The following is a 22,810-nucleotide window of genomic DNA, read 5'->3' on the forward strand; positions in this document are numbered from 1 at the left end:
ATGTGTGTCCTTTCTTGAACTGTAGTCGTCTTTTAGAGGTGATATTGCGATCAGGCAGTCGGAAAAAATAAAACTTGGGAGTTTTTTTTTTTTTTTTTTTTTTTTTTTTTTTTTTTTTTTTTTTGTTTTTTTTTTTTACCTTAGGAACAGTAGAAATTCTTCCAATCCATATGTGGCATACAGCAACCAGTGCTTAACAGTATTGGTTAAAAACAGTCTTGGTTGCATTTTTAGTCTTTTAGTTTTCAACGACGCGTTTCGCCTTATTTAGGCATCTTCAGGTTATCTACATAGAAAACAGAGAACAAATACATCTATTTAAGAATGGCGATCGCGTTGTGCAGACTTGGATAACCTACAAGCATGTATAAACAAAAAGCATGATGCTTACTGCCTGAGCCCCCATCTTGCTCTGTTACTGGCTCCTGTGAACGGGAACGCGGTATGCAGATCTTGGTGCCTCTCGCGTCCATCTAGAAAAGGTAATGATTTTACTATTTTATATTTCTAGTTTTTACTGAATTTAAAGAAGGCGATCTTGGCCTGATATATTCGACGATGCCCTTGGCTACACTGACTAAAGGATTCTTGCCCGCCAAGTTGGTCGAGCGGTCTAACGCACGGCTTTCCTGGCGGGAAGGAGCGCCTGGTCCGTTGGGCGGATTCGTGTCGAGGTCCGTTGAACGGGCCAGTCTGTGGATGGTTTTTAGGCAGTTTTCCATCTGCCTCGGCGAATGCCGGCTGGTTCCCCTTATTCCGCCTCAGTTACACTATGTCGGCGATTGCTGCGCAAACAAGTTCTCCACTTACGCGTACACCACCATTACTCTACCACGCAAATATAGGGTTACACTCGTCTGGTGTGAGACGTTCCCTGGGGCGGCGGAGGGGTGAAGTGGACTGCGGTAGTCGTCGTGGGGTTGTGGACCACTGCGGCTGCGGCGGGAACGGAGCCTCTTCGTAGTTTCTAGGTCCCCGGTTAACGTACAATACAAAGGATTCTTCCAAGAAATACCAAATAAAGGTATTTGCTCTTTCAATAGTTGATCCGTTTGTACATGCTTATAGGTTATCGAAGTGTGCACAACGCGATCCTGATTCTTAACTAGATGTATTTGTTCTCTGTTTTCTATGTAGATAACCTGAAGATGCCTAAATAAGGCGAAACGCATCGCTGAAAAATAAAAAACTAAAATTGCAACAAAGACTGTTTTTAACCAATATTTAGGAAAAGTATATTTCTCTGTCTACATACACCGTTTACGATGAACGAAATTAAGGGAAAAAATATGTGTTTAAGTGCCTCATGGTCGCAGAGCTCTACGAAGATTTCCTGCCTTCCATCATTAGGTGATTAGGCCAAAGTGGATCTTAGTGGATTTAAGTGAGGACATGCACCTTGGGAGCAGTCCACGATAGATTGTTACCGGCCGACCTTCTGCACCAGGGCTGGTCCAGTGCATAGACTGGTACTCGGCGCACAGTAGAGCGGGCGCATTCACACCATCCCCGGTAGCGGCGCGCACTCTGCTGCCTCTGGGCGCACACTCAGCGCCGCGACAGGTTGGCGGTCCACATCAAAGGCCGAGAGCCCGCCGCTACCGCCGCCGCCGATAGTACTCGTAAAAGCCGGGCCGTCGCTGATTTACGACGGCGCGCAGTCCGGTAATATTTTAATTAATGCCTCGGGCACCGGCTACGGACGCCGGCTCCCTCACAACGCGGTCTGCGAGCCTCCTTCAACTCTTCGCCCACGTGTAGTTAGCGGTCCATACCCTGCGTCTCGCGGTCTCCTATTTAAACGCAAAACGCACGCTCTTCCATTCAGTTACGTTCACATAACTGCGTCCGTTACGGTTCATTGTTCTTCTTAGTTTGTTGTTGAGATTGTGGTCTTCAGTCCTGAGACTGGTTTGATGCAGCTCTCCATGCTACTTTATCCTGTGCAAGCTGCTTCATCTCCCAGTACGTACTGCAGCCTATATCCTTCTGAATCTGTTTAGTGTATTCATCTCTTGGTCTCCCTCTACGATTTTTACCCTCCACGCTGCCCTCCAATACTAAATTGGTGATCCCTTGATGCCTCATAACGTGTCCTACCAACCGATCCCTTCTTCTAGTCAAGTTGTGCCACAAAATCCTCTTCTCCCCAATCCTATTCAATACCTCCTCATTAGTTATGTGATCTACCAATCTAATCTTCAGCGTTCTTCTGTAGCGCCACATTTCGAAAGCTTCTATTCTCTTCTTGTCCAAACTGTTAATCGACCATGTTTCACCTCCATACATGGCTACACTCCATACAAATACTTTCAGAAACAACTTTCTGACACTTAAATCTATACTCGATGTTAACAAATTTCTCTTCTTCAGAAACGCTTTCCTTGCCATTGTCACTCTACATTTTATATCCTCTCTACTTCGACCATCATCAGTTATTTTGCTCCCCAAATAGCAAAACTCCTTTACTACTTTAAGTGTCTCATTTCCTAATCTAATTCCCTCAGCATCACCCGACTTAATTCGACTACATTCCATTATCCTCGTTTTGTTTTTGTTGATTTTCATCTTATATCCTTCCTTCAAGACACTGTCCATTCCGTTCAACTGCTGTTCTTAGTTTAGTGTCTGCGACACCCAATTTCGACCCTCCATTCGACCACAGAAGTAACCCGAACTCCGTTGCTATAGCACACAATACTCTCCAGTCCGTCCAAATCAAGTTCTATTCTCGAACGTTAAAGAAAACACCTCCCTTGGCGTTCTTTCAGTTTATCAGTATTGTTAATATTATCTCCCACTTACCAGTTTTTTTCATCTCGGTGTTCCATTGTAACTTGTTTACATTTATATCTCTTATCAGAACCAGTATGACAGTAAATGCGCCGGCCGGTGTGGCCGAGCTGTTCTAGGCGCTTCAGTCTGAAACCGTGCGATCGCCACGTTCGCAGGTTCGAATCCTGCCTCGGGCATGGATGTGTGTGATGTCCTTAGGTTAGCTAGGTTTAAGTAGTTCTAAGTTCTTGATGACCTCAGAAGTTAAGTCCCATAGTGCTCAGAGCCATTTGACAGTAAATGCAACGAGTCAGTCTCGGCCTCTCAAAATAGAACTGAACCATTGATTTCACCACTCTATAGATGGCGGAGAAAAGCCGTAATTATCAAGGCAAGGCTAAAGAACGATGGTAGAGCAGTCGGAGGGGGGAAGTGGAGGCAGCCAGAGTGACGCTAGAGGTCTCTGCCCTACCGATATACTTCCGAAGCAGAAGAGCTGAATCAGTAACTGTTAGATGGTGATGTTGATGATGTTTGGATTTTGGGGCGCTCAACTGCGCGGTTATCAGCGCCCGTACAAATACTCAACGTTTTCTCAGTCCAGTCTTCCACTTGCATTAATGATGATGAAATGATGAGGACAGAACAAACACCCAGTCATTTCGAGACAGGTGAAAATCCCTGACCCCTCCAGGAATCGAACCCGGGACCCCGTGCTCGGGAAGCGAGAACGCGACCGCGAGACCACGAGCTGTAGACAGTAACTGCTAGCGAATAAACTAATTATGTACCTACGAATCACCTCTTCTTCTCTAAATGAAACTGAGGTACGGGAGAGTTACTTATATTTGACCGGCTCCTAATATATACCATTGTTGATACCCAAATGCAACTGAAGCGTGAATGACTTAGTATATATTATTCTATCTAAACAGAGTGCGGCTAACAGGTTTTAAAAGACTAAAAGAAATCAAGGCACAGTAAAAGATATTGCAAGAATGCAGCAAAAAAGGAAGTTACCTGACTCAGTAAATTATTCTGAAGTTTATTTGTATTGTAACTTACGTGGCGCCACTGCTGCCTGTCGATGACAAAAAACACCTATGTGAACATGATTTCTGCCTAAAAACATGATAATTAACTGGGCAATAAGCCGAAAATGTAGAGAGGAAGGAAAGATCACAGCAAAGCACACTGGACCTTGGGCATTCATATATGAAGAGCATTAAAAACACTGCGCATCACAATTAAAGGAATACTTTTTTGAAACGCCGTAATTGTTTCCAGTTGCAACATAGAAGTTTGAAATTTGGCTCAAAGGCGTCTTCAACCTTCCTCTGCAATAGTGCTAAAGTGTAGTGCCCTGTGACGTCACCCGCGGGATCGGGGACTCTTCAAACAGCAAGAAGTTCACACATGCTAGAAAAAGGTCAGAGGTCAGAAGTTCATGTGAGGTGTATGAAGGTCAATGAAGTCACGTTGGCACCAGACTTCATCAAAATTCTGTCCAGCGCCACAGCGGACGTGCTACACGATGGGAAGGTCGTCACAGTCACTGTTACCCACGTTTCACCCGTTCTTTTGACGCCTCTGCGATGGAGATGAGAACCGCGACAAACAGCGTTGAAATCACGCAGGGTTCTTACGAGTGGCCTAGGAAAACATTTCAGACACACCCTCGGTCAGAATCGACACGAAAAGGCCTCAGGGGATGACATAAAGGGCATCAGTGAAACAATACCTTCCTTTGGGGCGTATATTCCCACATTTCGCGGTCGAGAAAGACAGCTACAGTGCGATGAGAACAAGATTAATTTCTTGCCACCAGTTGACATTGCTCACACCCCCGTATTCATTCTGCTTTATATCTCGTCAGACGCTCAATTCTTCTAACTTTCTAGCGATTGATTCACAGTCACATAACCAAACAATTGTGGCACCTACTGCCTATTTAGCAGCGGTGTATTACATTTACGTTGAGGATCAGCTTTGACCAGATGGCGATCTGAATATATCTTTCTTCACTTCGCTACGATCTACTTGGCTACTATTTACCTACATATAAAATTACAATCAACGGACAGCCCCCTTGAGTTTGAAGATTTCTGCCTGATAAAAATGACTGTGGGACTGTTGGAAAACCAGAACAGAAGAGAACTGAAGCATTTTAGGTTTGGTATTACAGAAGAACGTTGAAAATTAGGTGGACTGATAAAGTAAGGAATGAGGAGGGCGAGGAAAGGAAAACACGGAAATCACTGACAAGAGGAAGGGACAGGATACTAGAGGCAGCTGTAGAGCGGGAAAACTGTGGAGAAAGAAAGAGATGGGAAAACACCCAGCAAATAATTGAGGACGTACGTTGCAAGTGTTACTCTGTGATGAAGAGGTTGGCATAGGACAAGAATTAGTGATGGACTGCATCAAACCAGTCGGCAGGAGACTGATGACTCAAAAAGAAAGATAATCACAAAATTGCTCCTACTGCTGATGATCCTAAGTAAATGTACTTCCTTATTTACACTTTTTAATATCTCCATGTTTCTTAGTTTGTTATTCCAGTTCACATCTATCTTCGCCCAGACACACATATCGAGGCTCTCAGACTGCCGCAATTTTTACCTCTTCGTAGTGTACATCTCGGAGTACGACATACACTAATCAGAAGTACCCGAACACCGTTATGAAATGCCGAATTGACCACTTAAAGCCATGAGAGACGGACGTGCCATTATGAAAGGAGAAGGGGAGAGTTGTGTTGTCAGTAGAGACGCACTAATAGCATAATTGGTCGTCAAGAAGGCTCAGTGAATTCGAATGTCTAGTCGTATGATGTAATCTAAGTAACAAAGCCATCAGGGACATTCCAGAGCTTTTAAAGTTAATCGAATCCACTGTTGATGAAGTAACTGTGATGTGGAAACACGAGGGAACAACCAGAGCTAAGCAACAATCATGTAGTGAAGGCCAAGGACCAGAGAGCACGGCAGAGAGTGTTTGTAGAAAAATCGCATTAAATCAGTGGGAAAAACCACTCGTGTGTTCGAATGTGCTACGAGAAGCCCAGCAAATCACAGTTTCTGGGTGTAGGGAGTTAAGAAAATGCGGTATAGTGGTCGAGGATTTCCCATAAGCCACACACTTCTGTAGCCAATGATAAGGGATGCTTGTGATGATGTAAAGAGTGACGTCACTAGACCATGGATGACCGAAAACGAGTGATTTGGTGTAATAAGTGGCGCTGTACCCTGTGGTTAACCGACGGATGGGTGTGCTTGGAGAACGTTAGCTGGTGGTGGTAAGTTCCTATGGGACCAAAATGCTGAAGCCATCGGTCCCTAGGCTTACACATTACCTAATTTAACTTGCGGTAAGGACAACACACTCACCCACACCCGGGGGAGGACTCGAACGTCAGACGGAGGGAGCCGCGCGAACCATGGCGAGGCCCCCTAGACCGCTCGGCTACTCCGTGCGGCGAGAACGTTACCTGCCCTCGTGTGTAGTCCCAAGAGTGAAGTACGGAGGAGGTGGCGTTATGATATTGGGGTGTTTCTCGTGGTTAAGGTGTGGTCCCCTTCATGGATTCAAGAAAACGCTGCATATGGAAGGATATGAACACGTTATGCAGCATTGTGCACTGAGTCCACTAGAGGAACAATTCCGCATATAATGATTATGGTTGGTACGAGCATGAAAACGCACCCTGTCAAGAAGCAGAGTGTGGAGGAACTGGTTTGTGGACAGAAACATAACTGAAATGGACTGGCTAGTCAGAGTCCCAACTTGAACCAAAAAGGTACACCTTTGGAACGAGCTACAACGTCGAATTCCCTCCAACGTCTCTCCCTTGTCTGGTTTGAGCTGTTGAGAAAGAACGGGCTGTCATTGCTCCATAGACAGTCTGCCCCTTCACTGAAAGTGGCACCACTAAAGTTCAAGCAGTCATAAAGGCAATGGGTGAACACGCCCATTATTAATGTGCACTAATAGGTGTCCAGATATTTTAAATTAAATAGCGTGTCTCTACATAACTCACGTTATTACTAGTCTTCTATTTCAATGTCGGTTCCTAGAGTAGCAGGGCACGAGAAAACGGGCTACGGAGATCAGTGTCAAACGAGGACAGTGTACATGACTTGCCCAACAAACACAGCACTCTGGCCCGACGTCGCCCTTCAGCTTTAAGCTGTAGCCGCGTGGGTGCCGGAACTAACCACAGCTCCGGCCCTGCCCGGTCCGCGCTGCGTCGTGTCGTGTCGTACCGTCCGCTGGGCTCTGTCTCTACACAATGCAGATTTATTCGCCATTGTTCGCAGCCGTCAGTAGCCGCCTTCGTCAACCTCCTCAGCGGCGGGACACCTGCGTCCGACTGGAGTCTGTAAGACAGAGTGCGACAGAGAGAAGATGACAGAAAGACAGAGAGAGAGAGAGAAAGAGAGAGGGAAGGAGTGAGGGAGGGAGAGGGAGACAAGGAGACGACGACGACGACGGCCGTGACAATAAGACGGGCGGAATGGAAATAGGCGGCTCCTTAACAGGCGGCGACGGCCGCGGTGGGCCCGCCTGCCCGCTACGGCGGCGCGCAGAATTGAATTACTCGGCGACCACGGCTCGCTAACTCGATTACCGGGGGTGTTCATTAGGCGCGAGGAGGAAACGAAACGAGCAGGGAAAGCTTCGGCAGCGTCTCGCGTCGCGCCGCGCCGGGAAATTTGAGATGATTAATTGCGGGAGACCTCGGCACTCGCGACGACTGTTATTAAACTCGAAAAATTGAAAGAAGAAGAGGGAAGTGGGGAAGAGGGAAAAAAAGAGCGTAAAGCGGCAGAAGAGAAAGGATTCCACAGCGCAACGCGCGCTGCCGGCGCTAAGCAAACAGTAATTAGCATTGCCCACTCTCCACCTCCGTTGTGACCGAGACAGGTTCATAAAAAGAGAGGAAGGTTTATTCGTCTCGTTTGAAGAGGGAGCCTTAAAGACGACACACTACCTCTATTGCAAAAGGACGAAGACGTGCCCGCCTTGTACGCTGATTGTCAAGGAGCTCCGTATGAACAGATATGTGAAGTTACAGGCGGTAGACATAAATGTGGATACAGCAAAACATAATACTGTGGCTAATATAGTGCAGATGGCACTCAAAACAGCTTCTTGTCGTCTCGGAAAGGAGAAATGCAGAACCTGTACGGTTTTCAGGAGAGTCTTAGGCCGTTCTACATGAAAAACAGTTACAAGTTCAGTTAATACTCAAACTCGATCCCAAAGACTCAATAACAATGTGATCTGGATGGCCAGGGGAGATGCGACAATTCATCCTCATGCTCACAAAACCGATTTTGGGAGATGCGGCCGGCCGGAGTGGCCGAGCGGTTCTAGGCGCTACAGTCTGGAGCCGAGTGACCGCTACGGTCGCAGGTTCGAATCCTGCCTCGGGCATGGATGTTTGTGATGTCCTTAGGTTAGTTAGGTTTAATTAGTTCTAAGATCTAGGCGACTGATGACCTCAGAAGTTAAGTCGCATAGTGCTCAGAGCCATTTGAGATGCGGCTGTGTGAACAGGACCCTCTCATCTTGGGAAACAGAATCACTATTGGGAAACAAACGCTGTATCTTGGGCTACACCTTATCTTCGAAAATGGTCACATAATCCTTCGACATAACGGCGGAGCACTTGGAATACCAGAAAATGGTTGCCCAAATCCTCACCGAGACCCCGCCGTGATTACTCTTGCGAAGTAAAATCGGCCAGAAGTTGGAAAGAGTGTGAAACAAGACTCATGTGACCAAATAATTGTCTTCCGTTTCTCCATACTCCAGGTTTTATGACCGTGCGAGGTGGCGCAGTGGTAGCACACTGGACTCGCATTCGCGAGGATGACGGTTCAAACCCGCGTCCGGCCATCCTGATTCAGGATTTCCGTGATTTCCCTAAATCGCTCCAGGCAAATGCTGGGTGGTTCCTTTGAAAGGGCACGGCCGACTTCCTTCCCCATCCTTCCCAAATCTGATGACACCGATGACCTCCCTGTTTGGTCTCTTCCCCCAAACGATCCAATCCAATCCAAGTTTTATGATTGCGATACCACTGTTTTCTGTTATGTGCAACTGCACCATTGACGAGTGGCTTTGGAGTACGAGCTCCCTGCAATTCCCTGTTTATAGAGCTTTGTGTTGCTTTGGTGCTAACAAGGTCCGTGAGTACGACACTCAGTTCTACGGCTGTCGTAGCCTTGCTTTTCGTCACAGTCCTCCTCAGCTCACACTGCCCTCCGCGTTCTGACCTAGCGGATGATGATTTTCCGTTTTCCCTGTAAGTGATATAATTCTGTTCTACGATGCCTCTTGAAACGCCAAACATTTTGGTTCACTTTCTTACTGAAGCATTCACTATACCAGCACCAACAATTTGCCCACTTTCGAAGTCACGTAGTTCCGACATAACGTACTCACATCTGCACATAACACTGTTTTGACCACGACTGGCATTTGCAACATATTGAGGGACATTGCACAGGTACCGTTCGTGGTGACATACAACAGCATAACCTGCGAGGGCTTGGCCAACATTTACATTTTTGTTCGAGAATGGATTTCTCGCGGTGTTTCCCTGTGCGTAGTTGTTTCAGCAACCAGACGCGTCTGCTTCTGAATTACTCATCAGAATACTGTGGTATGCAACTGGGTGGTCTGTGTTTTAAATAGGTAACCGGTGCACGTAGGATGGGGTGGGGCAGGGGAGGACAGTGGAGAAAAGGTGGAGGGAAAGGGGTTGGGAGACGGGACTATACGATTAATTAGCAATAACTGGTGTCATTTATGTACTATTCTTCCGGTAGTTTTCAGTCCGAAGGCTGGTTAGATGCAGCTTTTAAGGCTAGTCCATGTTTTGCAAACCTCTTCATCTACGCATAACTGGAGCAACCTACATCAGTTTTAACTCTACTGTATCAAGCCTTCCTCTACCAGTTTTCCATTCCCCAATAACCCGCCCCCCCCCCCCCCCCCTCCATCAGCCATCTACAAACACACACTTCCCTTCATTACTAAATTGTTTATTAATGCCTAATGACGTGCCTTATCATACATCACCAATCTTCTCTTTTAATCAAGAACTACGTCTCACAAATACCAAAGAACAACAACGCACGAGACTCCGAAATGGGACGATCGGATTTTATGCGATGGATACTGTTTACGTCACGCTGTTTAGGCCACGCTTCCCACCCATCCCTCTCCCTCCCAGTATAACCTGCAGTCACTCACAGTTACCGTGTCACAGACGCCTGGCATTTTAATAATAGCAGTACAATAAATAAAATGTTTTAATATCAACATTAATTTGCTTATGTCATGTTTTTGATAGCGCTTAGCTTCTTGTGGGGTTTGTGATGACCCTCATACATCTACCCATCCCGCCCCCTCCCCATAAACACACACACACACACACACACACACACACACACACACACACACACATACACGCACGCACACACACACTCACATACGTGCGCGCGCACGCACACACACACACACACACACACACACACACACACACACACACACACACACGCACACATGAAGATACAGAAGAAAATGCACCCTGTTAACACAGCTGATGGTTATAGAGTAATATTATCACTTTACTTCATTTGTACAAAAACTTCTCACCTAGTACACTCGTCATGGAAAAAAATAAATAAATCTAGCCGACATAAAATTGGTTTTCCCCGCTGCGCAACATCTGCAGCTACATGCAATTTGCTATGATTATTTATTATATACATTATTGTTATCAGTGTGTCTTGACGCTTACGGCTATCCTTGCTAAGACACAGTGTATATTCTTGCTCCATTTTAAAACAGCGTTATTAAGAAACTTCTGTAGTGCAAAGTTAATCTTGCCTGTAAAGTTATAGCGACGCTTTATAATCATGTACATTTTCGTGTTAGACACCTTGTCTGTTCCGAAACAAAGCAATTTACAGCTGCTCGCACGATCCCCTTCTACCTATGGCCACAGACCCAACGGTAATATGAAAACAATTAACTGTTAACGTTCGGATCTCTCTTCACTGCGCGTAAGGGATTAACTGCTTGGTTGTAAAATTACCCTCCGATATTTTGTTTGCTGTTAGCCTTCTGTTTATTCTTTACAAAGTTAATTTCTCTCTACCACCAGTCGCTGAAAATAATGTGCCTTTGCATGCTGAAGAACGTCCATTTTTATATCACCAGTTTAAAGAATAGTTACGTGTATTACGGTTGCAGAGTTATGAGCTTCTTTCTCCATCCTTTTGAAACTGTGGACAGTGTCAGCATGAATAAGCATCAGCATTTTATTCTCTTTGCACTGTGCAGTAAGCCATTAACAAATACCTTCGCATAGCCTCTTCACTTGTAACAGACATCCAAAGTATTTGGAGCTCAAGACAACCGAAGGTACCTCTCAGTTACTTTGAACGTAAGTTACACTCGAAGTACATGTGATAAATACCTTCTTTTCAATCAGAAATAATAAAGAAGTTGCTTTGTGAAGTATTTTATGTTAACTGCAACGACAGGCAGCCTCCGATAATTTTGAGAACTGACAGTAACTTCCACTGCTATTAAACAACTAGGTACATGCGAACCGAGGCAGCACCGTTCCCTCCATTTGAGCAGTAGGAAAATTTCTTTGGTTTTACAATACTTTACAACAGTGTTCAGAAAGAAATACTAGTAGTTTCCGAGACTGAATTGCCATGCCAGATATATACAGGAGCCGCTGTAATAAATATGAAGAGGTAAATTTCGTTACCTCAAGTTAAACCCTTACAAAAGTCCTCCCACCTCTCCAGGAACTCTCTTTGTTTTAAGAAGGGACAATAGCACAGCAGGTGGCTAGCAATACGTTACCAGATACAGAATGTCATAATGTTGTCAGTGGCCAATGTAACTATTAAATTAACAGTTCATTTTCTTAGAGACAGCAATGAGTATGCTGCCTAGCTGAAGAGACGTGGAAAAAGTCGTGAGAGTAATACCACCGAGCTGAGCAGCTCCATCTGGGAAGGGTGACCTCCTGGCTAGTGACGTACGCCCGGCTGCTGATGGGATGCCCACGTGTATTGAAGGCAGAGCGTCATCTGCAGCTAAGTTGCGGCGTCTGTCGCAGCTGCCTTGCTCGCCGGCTTAATTTGTGTTTTCTTATTACGAGCCGCGTGTGTCCACGGTTTATTAAATTAGGCGGCCCCTCGCCTGCATCTCTCCCCTCCCTTCCACACCCCCCCCCCTCCCCACCTCTGGACGAGAGTCGCCTTTTTGCGGCCCGGGCTCGTGATAAGTTACCTCCGGCGACCGTGGTGAATCTGTGTTTGGATGAGCCGTCACTCGTGAAATATGTGGCGATTGCATGACGCCTTCCTTCGCCTTTCGTTCCGGCGGCGTCTGGTCTTCTGGGAGAGGTAAGAGGGGGGGGCGGTGTTGCCTGCAGGGGAGAAGGGAATGGAAAGGGGGGAAGGAATTTAGGGGATGGGGGTCACGAGCGTGAGTGTGGTAGGGCATTAGTTAGCTGCAGCCACTGCTAATGTCCTGAAGAAATTAAACAATAGCGCCTATAAGCCCTAATTAATCATCTACTAAGTTTTTTAATGTGCCTCAGAGGTAACTGGAAGCGGCTAGGAAGTTTTTGATACAATATTTATTCTGACACTTTAATTTTCTCCGTATTTATGTAAGAAGTAGCTGATTACTATATGTTATTGATTATTTATGTATATCATATTCTGTTCCATGAGAAAACAAGGTCGTTTTGTAGAGTTAAAAAAACAAGATTTTTATCTTTTTAAAGGGTATGAATGCCGTATTCAAATTATTAAGTAAATTCCTTCACATATTCATTACAAACTCAATCTATAATGAATGTTTTCAGTATCCCCTCCAGGTGGAATCATTAACTTTCACGGCTTCCTCTTCCCACATCAACTTCCATCACGCACGATGCTTGCTCCAGAAATATTTTCTTCAAAGCTAGTGAGCTATACGAATACGAAGTTTGGTCTAAATTTCTTCATCCATTCATGAGTTACGCATACCACGTCATCCCTACACCTAGTCATATACCACGAACTTCTGTGGGGTATCGTAGACCCAAAAAGTTTTTTTTTCTGATAATAATATTCATACTAATATCCGATGAATTTCCTCCAAATATCAAGTGTTCCATTGTTATGCTTCACATGTCACCCTTGTCCACCGCCACATATCCTCCCCCCCCCCCCCTTCTTCTTCCCTGTCCAAACTTTAGCCGTTCAATGTCATCAGTGTCATCACGACTAACGACAGCAGAAAATTAAGTATTCTACATCAAAATCGTAAGTATTCCATTATTTTTCATGACAACCATTCACACTACCAACTCATTTTTAGGGATATTATGATGGCTTACGCCAATAGCATTTTTTTTTCTATCTAATAACTCGTGTACTGCCTGATTGAAATTTCTCCTGGCATTACAGTTATGCTTATCCGACACCACATTCCCATTCCTTTCCCACAAACAAAGATGCTAGTGCTGTATTACCGCCACAATAATTGTGTCTTTCTACCAAGTGATATGAGTACTGAGTTTGGTTGAAAGTGCTCCATACTTACCAGAGCTACGGAGGAAAGTAGTTGGGAAACACACACACACACACACACACACACACACACAAACACACACACAAAACTGGAACTCCAAGAGAGAATAAGTGTTTTTGATACATGACAATATAGAAATGATTAACATTACAGAAATGCCTTGGAGAAACTGATGTTACATGCTTTGACACATGTTACCATCATTAGTGTGAGTCACGAAACTCTGATATTTATTCCATTCACACACTCGAGCACGGGAGCATGTGGGATGCATATTCTCGCCACGACCTCAGAGTTGAAGTGTCTTCTTTTCATGGCACTTGCTACCGGACTGCCCTACTAAAGTGTGTCTCGCCTATCCAGCGCTAGTATCTCACGACCGCTGCCTATAGCAGCTGTAGCGAAGTCCCAGCCACCTGACGCTCCGAAATGTTGCACTAAACGTAGCGTCGGCTGTGGCTATCTCTTCAACACAGCGACTATCTCTTATTCAGTTGCTTAAGGGTCTAAAAATTCCCTGCTGTGTGGCTTAACATTTCTAGTTCCTGTCGTACTCTCGACAAACTGCATCACAGAACAGGGAAGACAGGAATGTAATGGTACGTTTCTCTGGATTTGCTTCTTGTGCTCACGATCGTACAGTGATTAAATTGCACACACAAATTAATTAACTGTTTTTGCAGAAATCCAATCGCAATGTTTTAATATACACTCCTGGAAATGGAAAAAAGAACACATTGACACCGGTGTGTCAGACCCACCATACTTGCTCCGGACACTGCGAGAGGGCTGTACAAGCAATGATCACACGCACGGCACAGCGGACACACCAGGAACCGCGGTGTTGGTCGTCGAATGGCGCTAGCTGCGCAGCATTTGTGCACCGCCGCCGTCAGTGTCAGCCAGTTTGCCGTGGCATACGGAGCTCCATCGCAGTCTTTAACACTGGTAGCATGCCGCGACAGCGTGGACGTGAACCGTATGTGCAGTTGACGGACTTTGAGCGAGGGCGTATAGTGGGCATGCGGGAGGCCGGGTGGACGTACCGCCGAATTGCTCAACACGTGGGGCGTGAGGTCTCCACAGTACATCGATGTTGTCGCCAGTGGTCGGCGGAAGGTGCACGTGCCCGTCGACCTGGGACCGGACCGCAGCGACGCACGGATGCACGCCAAGACCGTAGGATCCTACGCAGTGTCGTAGGGGACCGCACCGCCACTTCCCAGCAAATTAGGGACACTGTTGCTCCTGGGGTATCGGCGAGGACCATTCGCAACCGTCTCCATGAAGCTGGGCTTGGTGCCAATGATGGTCGTATGCGTGTTTGGCGCCGTACAGGTGAGCGCCACAATCAGGACTGCATACGACCGAGGCACACAGGGCCAACACCCGGCATCATGGTGTGGGGAGCGATCTCCTACACTGGCCGTACACCACTGGTGATCGTCGAGGGGACACTGAATAGTGCACGGTACATCCAAACCGTCATCGAACCCATCGTTCTACCATTCCTAGACCGGCAAGGGAACTTGCTGTTCCAACAGGACAATGCACGTCCGCATGTATCCCGTGCCACCCAACGTGCTCTAGAAGGTGTAAGTCAACTACCCTGGCCAGCAAGATCTCCGGATCTGTCCCCCATTGAGCATGTTTGGGACTGGATGAAGCGTCGTCTCACGCGGTCTGCACGTCCAGCACGAACGCTGGTCCAACTGAGGCGCCAGGTGGAAATGGCATGGCAAGCCGTTCCACAGGACTACATCCAGCATCTCTACGATCGTCTCCATGGGAGAATAGCAGCCTGCATTGCTGCAAAAGGTGGATATAAACTGTACTAGTGCCGACATTGTGCATGCTCTGTTGCCTGTGTCTATGTGCCTGTGGTTCTGTCAGTGTGATCATGTGATGTATCTGACCCCAGGAATGTGTCAATAAAGTTTCCCCTTCCTGGGACAATGAATTCACGGTGTTCTTATTTCAATTTCCAGGAATGTAGGATGTCCATAACGTCCCGCTGTCATTTCCAAACATCGTAACTTGAAATCCTATTACAGACAGAGCATAGTTTAGCAGCATTCATTGTTTTATTTCGGCCATGTCAGAATTTCAACGAGAGACTAACTCTTCGCTTGCAGAAGATCAAAGTGATATTAGAATTCTGCCTGTATGCGGATCAGTACTGCAGCATCAATAGTTCCGATTGCTTCATTGATTCGTGCTCGAACGGTGGCAATGTCATTGACTTAATGTGTAGTCGGGATCCTTGATGTAACCTTACAAAAAGAAGCCTAATCGTGTGGAACCTGGAGTGCGCAGGGCCATTCATCTGGACCATCAAGACCCATCCACCTCTCAGAAAATGTGTATTTCTGAGCACCCTGCACATTCAAACACCCATAGTGAGGGTAAATGACCTTCCAGCATCATGCTGAAATGCCATGGCTGATGGATGCAGCTCTTCCATCGGTGGTAGCAGGAATTGTTCGAACATGTTCAAGTAAACATTTCCCGTTGTGGTTTCCTCTGCGATGAAAACTCACCCCATTGAGCATTAGGCCACACCAAACATTAAGCTTCTGGGTATCACGCATATGTTCATGTGCGATGCGTGGAGTTTTGGAGCCCAGTCGTAATGTTGTGGCAAGTCACTTGTCTAGAAACGTGGAATGTTGCTACATCTGAAACAGGCATTTTTTAGGTATTCATTGCCAGAATCGATGGTGGCCAGCATGGAGCACGCGAATGCGTTACCGCAAGGGACGGTCGTTTGGTTGCAGTGTATGGACCATTTGCACTTTGCACGCAAAAAGGTGGAACCGCTTATATAACACTTTATCGACAGTTGATCTTACTTCCTGCAACTCGCATGATGGGCGAAGAATCGACTTCTGGGAGCAGCACTGAAATACAATTTGCACTGTCAAAATGTGGTTGAGACACAGGTGGATGTCCACTTCCAGGAAAGTCTCTGAGACGGCATCGTTAAAGATTTTGATGCACCTCATAATGCTTGTTTATACCGGTGGTGCAATCCCATATAGGATTCAGTAACACTGCAGTAATTTTATCACAGATTTGAATTCTGCAACCAGATGACGCGTTTTCCTTCTCCTGCTCTGTCGTCATTTTGATGCACTCCCAAGTAAAATTTGCGACAAAGGGGAAATACTTTGAGAGCTGTTAAGAGTTTTGCAATAGACCACGTTTCTCTAATAGTTCCCAGGTTATGATTGTATGAGATGGTAACGGGACTTCACGGATACCCTGTATTTTTTAAATATCAGTACTCAAAATGTTATAGATATTCCAGCTGTTGGCCCGCACGAGAACTGGACGTCGCTCAGTTTGAAACTGAAACTGGTCAATTGTTTCATTCCATTGCCACTGATTTATTGCTGCGTTTCCTAATGAAATCTTCTGAAAAAGTGACATGGATTGGTGACAATATATGTCCTGGAAAAATTTTGTGATCACCCAGAAAAAGATGGGTTTTTACCGGACGCGTAGCAACTTGTGAGTTAGTTGCTGATGAGTGTTCCAGGCTGTATGGAAGAATGAAGTTTCGTCTAGAGTTGCGTTGGACGTCTTTGGAGGTGCTCCTGGCGACTCTACGTCTTAGTATCCAGGAGCATATCCAAAAACGTCCAGCATGACTCTAGACGAAACTTCAGGAACCGAAGATTTTCTTCGACCATGCCCATACCACCTGGAAGACTTATTAGCAACTGTGACATCCGGTCGTGAAAGCCCTCACTGTGTGTTAGTGTCTTTTTTTAATTTTATTTTGTTTATTTAGAAACTAGTTTGTTAAAGAAAGATGCAGAGCTAAATATTCACTGCCCTTCTTTAACGAATTATCGTTGGTGAGAAATTCGTGTTATAATTTATTTAGCTTTTTAAGTTTCAACTGGATGAATTTATGCATACGACAGAAAAAAGCTTATGAATTTGTAAAGGCTATTTCGGTATAATGCTAGGACAAGGGGACGTATGAAATGGTCAATAAAAGCAATGGCTATTTCAGTAGAAGTTAAGAATAGTGGCTTACAGTTGGAAGTGCTGTGGATATCTAGTTAATTAGTGGCGAAATATTAGCTAAGGGGGACAAAATTGTTGCTGGAATGAGAAATCGCGTTTTTGACGGAATTATACGACTATTCGTCGGAAGTGACTTGAAACTACAGAAAATCCAAGAATCATGGTATTACGGTTTCAATTCGTTTCCTCCGCCGTACGCTTTAACACATCAGCAGTACGCTTAGGGTCGTAGAGTCTCTTCCGAGCGAGGAAACGATGTTTTCAAGAAATACTGGGTTGCAACAGTTTGACCGACTCTGTTAGAATTAATAACGTGTAATTACTGTCATTCAGCGTCGACACGTTCTCAAATAAGTGCGTCTGGAAATATTTAATAGCAAGTGTTCTTCGGGAACTATTCCGTGATCCTCATCTGAAGTCTCGAGGAACCAGAGGTCGATGTGTAAATGCATACGGCAGTAATTGGTTGAATGCAATCAATCTTTATCGCTAATTGCGTCACACTACGTGCCGTAGCTGGGCACGCGTGAAGTTAAGCGGGACTTCGCGTGGGAGCGACCGAAAAAGAATGAGCCGCATGATTAAGTGCGCTGCGGTGTGCTGCGACCAGAAAAAGGGACCGCGGAATGTCTTCCGGACTTAATTAACGAAACGATTAAGCTACCGTGCGGCGGCTGCGCACAGACGCCTTAATTATTTCACGTCGCCATTTATTCAACTTCATTTTCCAGTCGCATCCTCCGCCTCCGCTCCAATCGACCTCGTTGAACTCGTGTTCTTCTTCTTTCTTTAATTTTGTTTCTCCGCTCTGGCTTACCTGTTTGGTCTCTACGTGGAAGAGGAACCCCCTCTTACCTCTCGACTTAATGGAGAAGGAGCTACCGCTATTTCGCAATTAACAGTGAAGGCGTAAATGAGACGCCACGCGGCAGTCGGAAACTGTACACGTAGTTTTATATCTCCTTTTACAAGTGATCGACTGTCGCACCAAGTACCACATTCGTGTTTTTGACAGATCTTAGAGTACTCAGTTTTATGCCATATGGTACCATGAATCACATGCAGCTTTCTGATTCCATTTCGCTATCGGATAATATGAATTCTCCGTCTGCCACGCCCATTAAAAATCACGTTTAAGTTAACTTAGTCAGCTATCTCCCATACCCCCATACGGTGACATAACTGCCGTAACATCTCTTCTGGCCCCGCAAAAAACAGTCGGTTTTTGGCGTCTTCAAGTATCCTACATCAGAGCGTTCTGTTCTTGGCATATTCTTCACTTGCTCCAAGCATCTGAGGATCCTTGGTCACCTAGTCTCTTCATTTTATTTTCGGCCTACTTAAAAGTCCTCGCCCTTCTAGTTTCTTTTCTGACACTTCTCTCAATCTCCATCACTCCCTGCTTTACTGACGTGGCCACATCGTCTCAGTCTCCTTGTCTTGGCTCCTGCATCATCTCATTCGTTACGTATCTCCCTGCGCTCTCTGTTCTTTCTTATTCGCCATTCTCTTCCCTCACAAATTAGTCCAAATATTTTTGCATGATTTTATTTTCAAAAACCTTTATCTTCCTCTGTTTACACTTATCTATTCTCCACATTCCTGTCCCTTTAATAATACTGGTCTAATCTAAAAACTAAACTAAACTCCTCCAGAACAGGCCATGAAGGCCCAAAGGTACCGACCGGCCGCCGTGTCATCCTTAGCCCACAGCCGTCACTGGATGCAGATTTGGAGGGGGATGTGGTCAGCACACCGCTGTCCCGGCCGTACGTCAGTTTCCGAAACCGGAGCCGCTACTTATCAATCAAGTAGCTCCTCAGTTTGCCTCACTAGGGCTGAGTGCACCCCGCTTACCAACAACGGTCGGCAGACCGAATGGTCACCCATCCAAGTGCTAGCCCAGCCCGACAGCGCTTAACTTCGGTGATCCGACGGGCACCGGTGTTACCACTGCGGCAAGGCCGTTGGCGGTCTAATCTACCGTTTACAATTAATTAAAATAATAACTGATTTAAATTTTAGTGCATGTTTTGATGTGATATCTCTATGACTGTTTTCGGCATTGCAGAAACTGTGGCTGCGATGTGCATATGACTGAAGCAAATAAAGGTGGAAAAGTACCAGCGAGACATATTAAGTAAATATCCTGTGAATTTACGAGCTAACGATCTGTCTGCAGTGATTTTCGACCTAAGTCTTTGGAGAACAAATAACACAAGGCTAAAATGGCAACCCCAACGTGTTTCGGTCGTATGTGGATAACAGTCAGGTCTAGAATAAATTGGTAATTGTTTCTTCAGCTGCAGTTCTATGATTTAGTTATGGTTTATGTAATGATATCATCTTTCAGCGTGTCGAACAGACAAGAAATATGGAGCATATATGAACAGGACAGTAAACTGAATTTATTCCAGAGAAGTATCATCCCTTTGGAGAGAAAGTTGTTCATTTCATTCTGCCTGGAATGGATTAGAATGAGGACAGAAAATACAAGTACTGGCAGTTGAGAAGCGTTAGGAATTAATTAAAGCAGAATAAAAATTGAGTTGTTGATTGAAGCCTTACCTCTCACATTTTAAATCTGTAAATCCAACTGAATACGATCTAAATGTCTTTATCTTATGCTTTAAAGACATATTATTTCTTGCTGAAGTTGTGTCTGTTGAATATGGAGCGGAGAAGAGATAAGATTGTGACTGAAGGGCCACTGAAGAATAAAATGTGACTGCGCCATAGACAGTGTGTCTGTGCATCTCTCAGTCTGAGTCTGTGTCTTGTCGCAAGTTAATTTATTCACTGAACGACTCACTTTCTGATTGCAAAAAGCCTGGCTCTCTTTTCCGACGGCTCCTCTTTAATTACTCTAATTAACGCAGAAAATTGTCAGCGAAACACGAGTGGTCGGAAGAGCTGTGTTAAATCTGATGGACGCGCGTCACTGCTTGTGTGGCAAGTGATTTCGTGAGGCCTTAGGGCAGGCGTTCTCCGTGACAGACAATTCGTGACCAGTTTACATCATTTAATGAGCCTTAAATTGGGCCATTTGTTTAGTTTTTGTTCATTAAAGTAAGGCAACGCAACACCTGTAGTCGTCAGAAAAACAATTGAAGGTTGACTCTTACCGTCCCATCGACAACTGAATAATCAACACGGAGACATATTGGACTAATACGGGGCAGGAAGAGACAGCAGCAATTTGAACGAACAGTTCTGACATTTGGCAGTAGTGCTTTAACAGAGGTTCAGAAAATCTACATACGATTGGCTAGACGAGGACTTGAGCACCCCACCTCTCTCGGATGCTACACCAGTACGATAACGCAGCGACACTTCACACGAAAGCTTTAGACGACTACATCACTTTAATGCTGCAGGAAGAAATGATTCCCCCTACTAAGGTAATCTTGCTGTGTCATTCGTCTTTTCAATGTTTTGTCATCATCTGATAAACTCTCATATTGTGTTTCTTGGTCCGTCCGTGTGCTCCGTCGTCAGCTTCCTTCCTCAGCTAAATTTGCAGCTGCAGGTGACTTTCTGCAAATTCATTAGTGGAAAATGGCGCAAAATAAGCCTTGGATACAGTAGAAATAGGGGAATATAGAGTTAAGTGGAAGGGCCATGTGAAAAGAATGAGGCCACAAAATATGTACCATACGGATAAATAAGTATTTTAAGGCTCCAAAGAGACGGCGTGAGTATGGCTGCCTCACGAAGAACGGAACAGTCGCGACTCTTAATCCCTGAAAGAGAAGCTGACTGTGTTGGTGATGATGACGGAAACAGTGAGTTTAGGTCGATAGTTGATCGGTTATAAATCAGCGTGGCTTCTGAACGCATTCACTGTCTGGTAGAGTCTATTCCACGACGCATCGCTGCTGTCCTTAGGGTGAAAGGGCATCCTATATATTGAGAAGGTGCATCTAATTCACTTATTTATATGGGTATAAATTAATGGTGTTGCCCGCACTTTACTGTCCTGGAATACTGTAAATGCCAATTTTCCTCCGTGGTTTAGCGATGACCTTCCAACCAGAACTGTTTGTTTCGTTAAGCACGTCAAAGGGTTAAAACACCGTTCGAAGCGCTAGACTGGACTATTAATGACATGACAAATAATTGTAATTTCAGACTTTTTTCAGGGGATGTAGACATCTATAATGAATAATTGTGTGAAAAACGTTAGACAGAGATTCAGTCAGACTTTGATAAGATTTCAAACTGATGCGAATATTGGCAGCTTAATACTGTGCACTTCAAAGAAAAGAGAGGAAAGTTAGCATTCTATGATTGTAGTGCCAGTAATTCACTATTGGAAACAGACAAATATCTGAGTGTACCAGTTTGCAGGGGTATAAAATGCTATGATCGAAGCCGGCCGAAGTGGCCGTGCGGTTAAAGGCGCTGCAGTCTGGAACCGCAAGACCGCTACGGTCGCAGGTTCGAATCCTGCCTCGGGCATGGATGTCTGTAATGTCCTTATGTTAGTTAGGTTTAACTAGTTCTAAGTTCTAGGGGACTAATGACCTCAGCAGTTGAGTCCCATAGTGCTCAGAGCCATTTGAACCATTTTTTTGCTATGATCGAAGCCGCAGATACAATACGTGACAGCCTTCGGTTCATTGTTAGAATATCAGTAAAATACAAAGCTGATTGTTTACAAAACATTTGTGTGACATGCCCTAGATATTGTCCAAGTAACGGGATACAGCGGCTGATACTGAACGTATACAGAATAGGGTAGTACGCATGTCACAGGTTTATGTATTTGATAAAGGGAGAACTTCATGGAGATGGTGGAAACCTGAGCTGGCGAATGCTTGAAGGAAGACGCCAGTTGTCCCTGTCGGAAGTCTATTTACAAGGTATCGAGATCCAGTATTAAGTGAGGGATCTGGGAGCACTGAATAATCGTTGTCGAAGGAACCGCAAAGATTAGATTAATGTAGCGCGCACAGAGATATTAAGGGAATAATTTTTACAGCGCTCCATACGAGAATGGAAGGGACAGAAGTCATACAGATGAACCAATGGCAAGCGGTCTCCGCCATGCACATCGGAGAGTTTTGCAGCCTACTGATGCAAGCATAGCCGCAGAGGCGTCGAATAAATGCAACTACATTATGTAGTGTCGATGTCATATTGCTTTTAATGCTTTTGTGTAGGTTCCAAACAACGAATATACCTGTTATGGAAAACTCAGCATGACGTACAGGCGACCTTTTAAGGCGTTTGAATCGCTTGTGTGTGTGTGTGAACCGCTTGTGTGTGTGTGTGTGTGTGTGTGTGTGTGTGTGTGTGTGTGTGTGCGAGAGCACGCACGTGTGTGTGTGTTTGTGTATCAATCTTTTGACTGACTTGATGCGGCCGGACA

At 45.2% G+C, this 22,810-nt stretch overlaps 1 protein-coding gene across 1 annotated transcript in view; it reads left to right on the top strand.

Moving 5' to 3' along the window:
* Positions 1–22,810, top strand: part of LOC124802715 (zinc finger and SCAN domain-containing protein 22-like) — a 765,984-nt gene that overhangs the window by 547,779 nt on the left and 195,395 nt on the right. The gene's annotated exons all lie outside the window — the stretch shown is intronic.

This window comes from Schistocerca piceifrons, chromosome 6, assembly GCF_021461385.2.
Source record: "Schistocerca piceifrons isolate TAMUIC-IGC-003096 chromosome 6, iqSchPice1.1, whole genome shotgun sequence".
NCBI lineage: Eukaryota > Metazoa > Arthropoda > Insecta > Orthoptera > Acrididae > Schistocerca > Schistocerca piceifrons.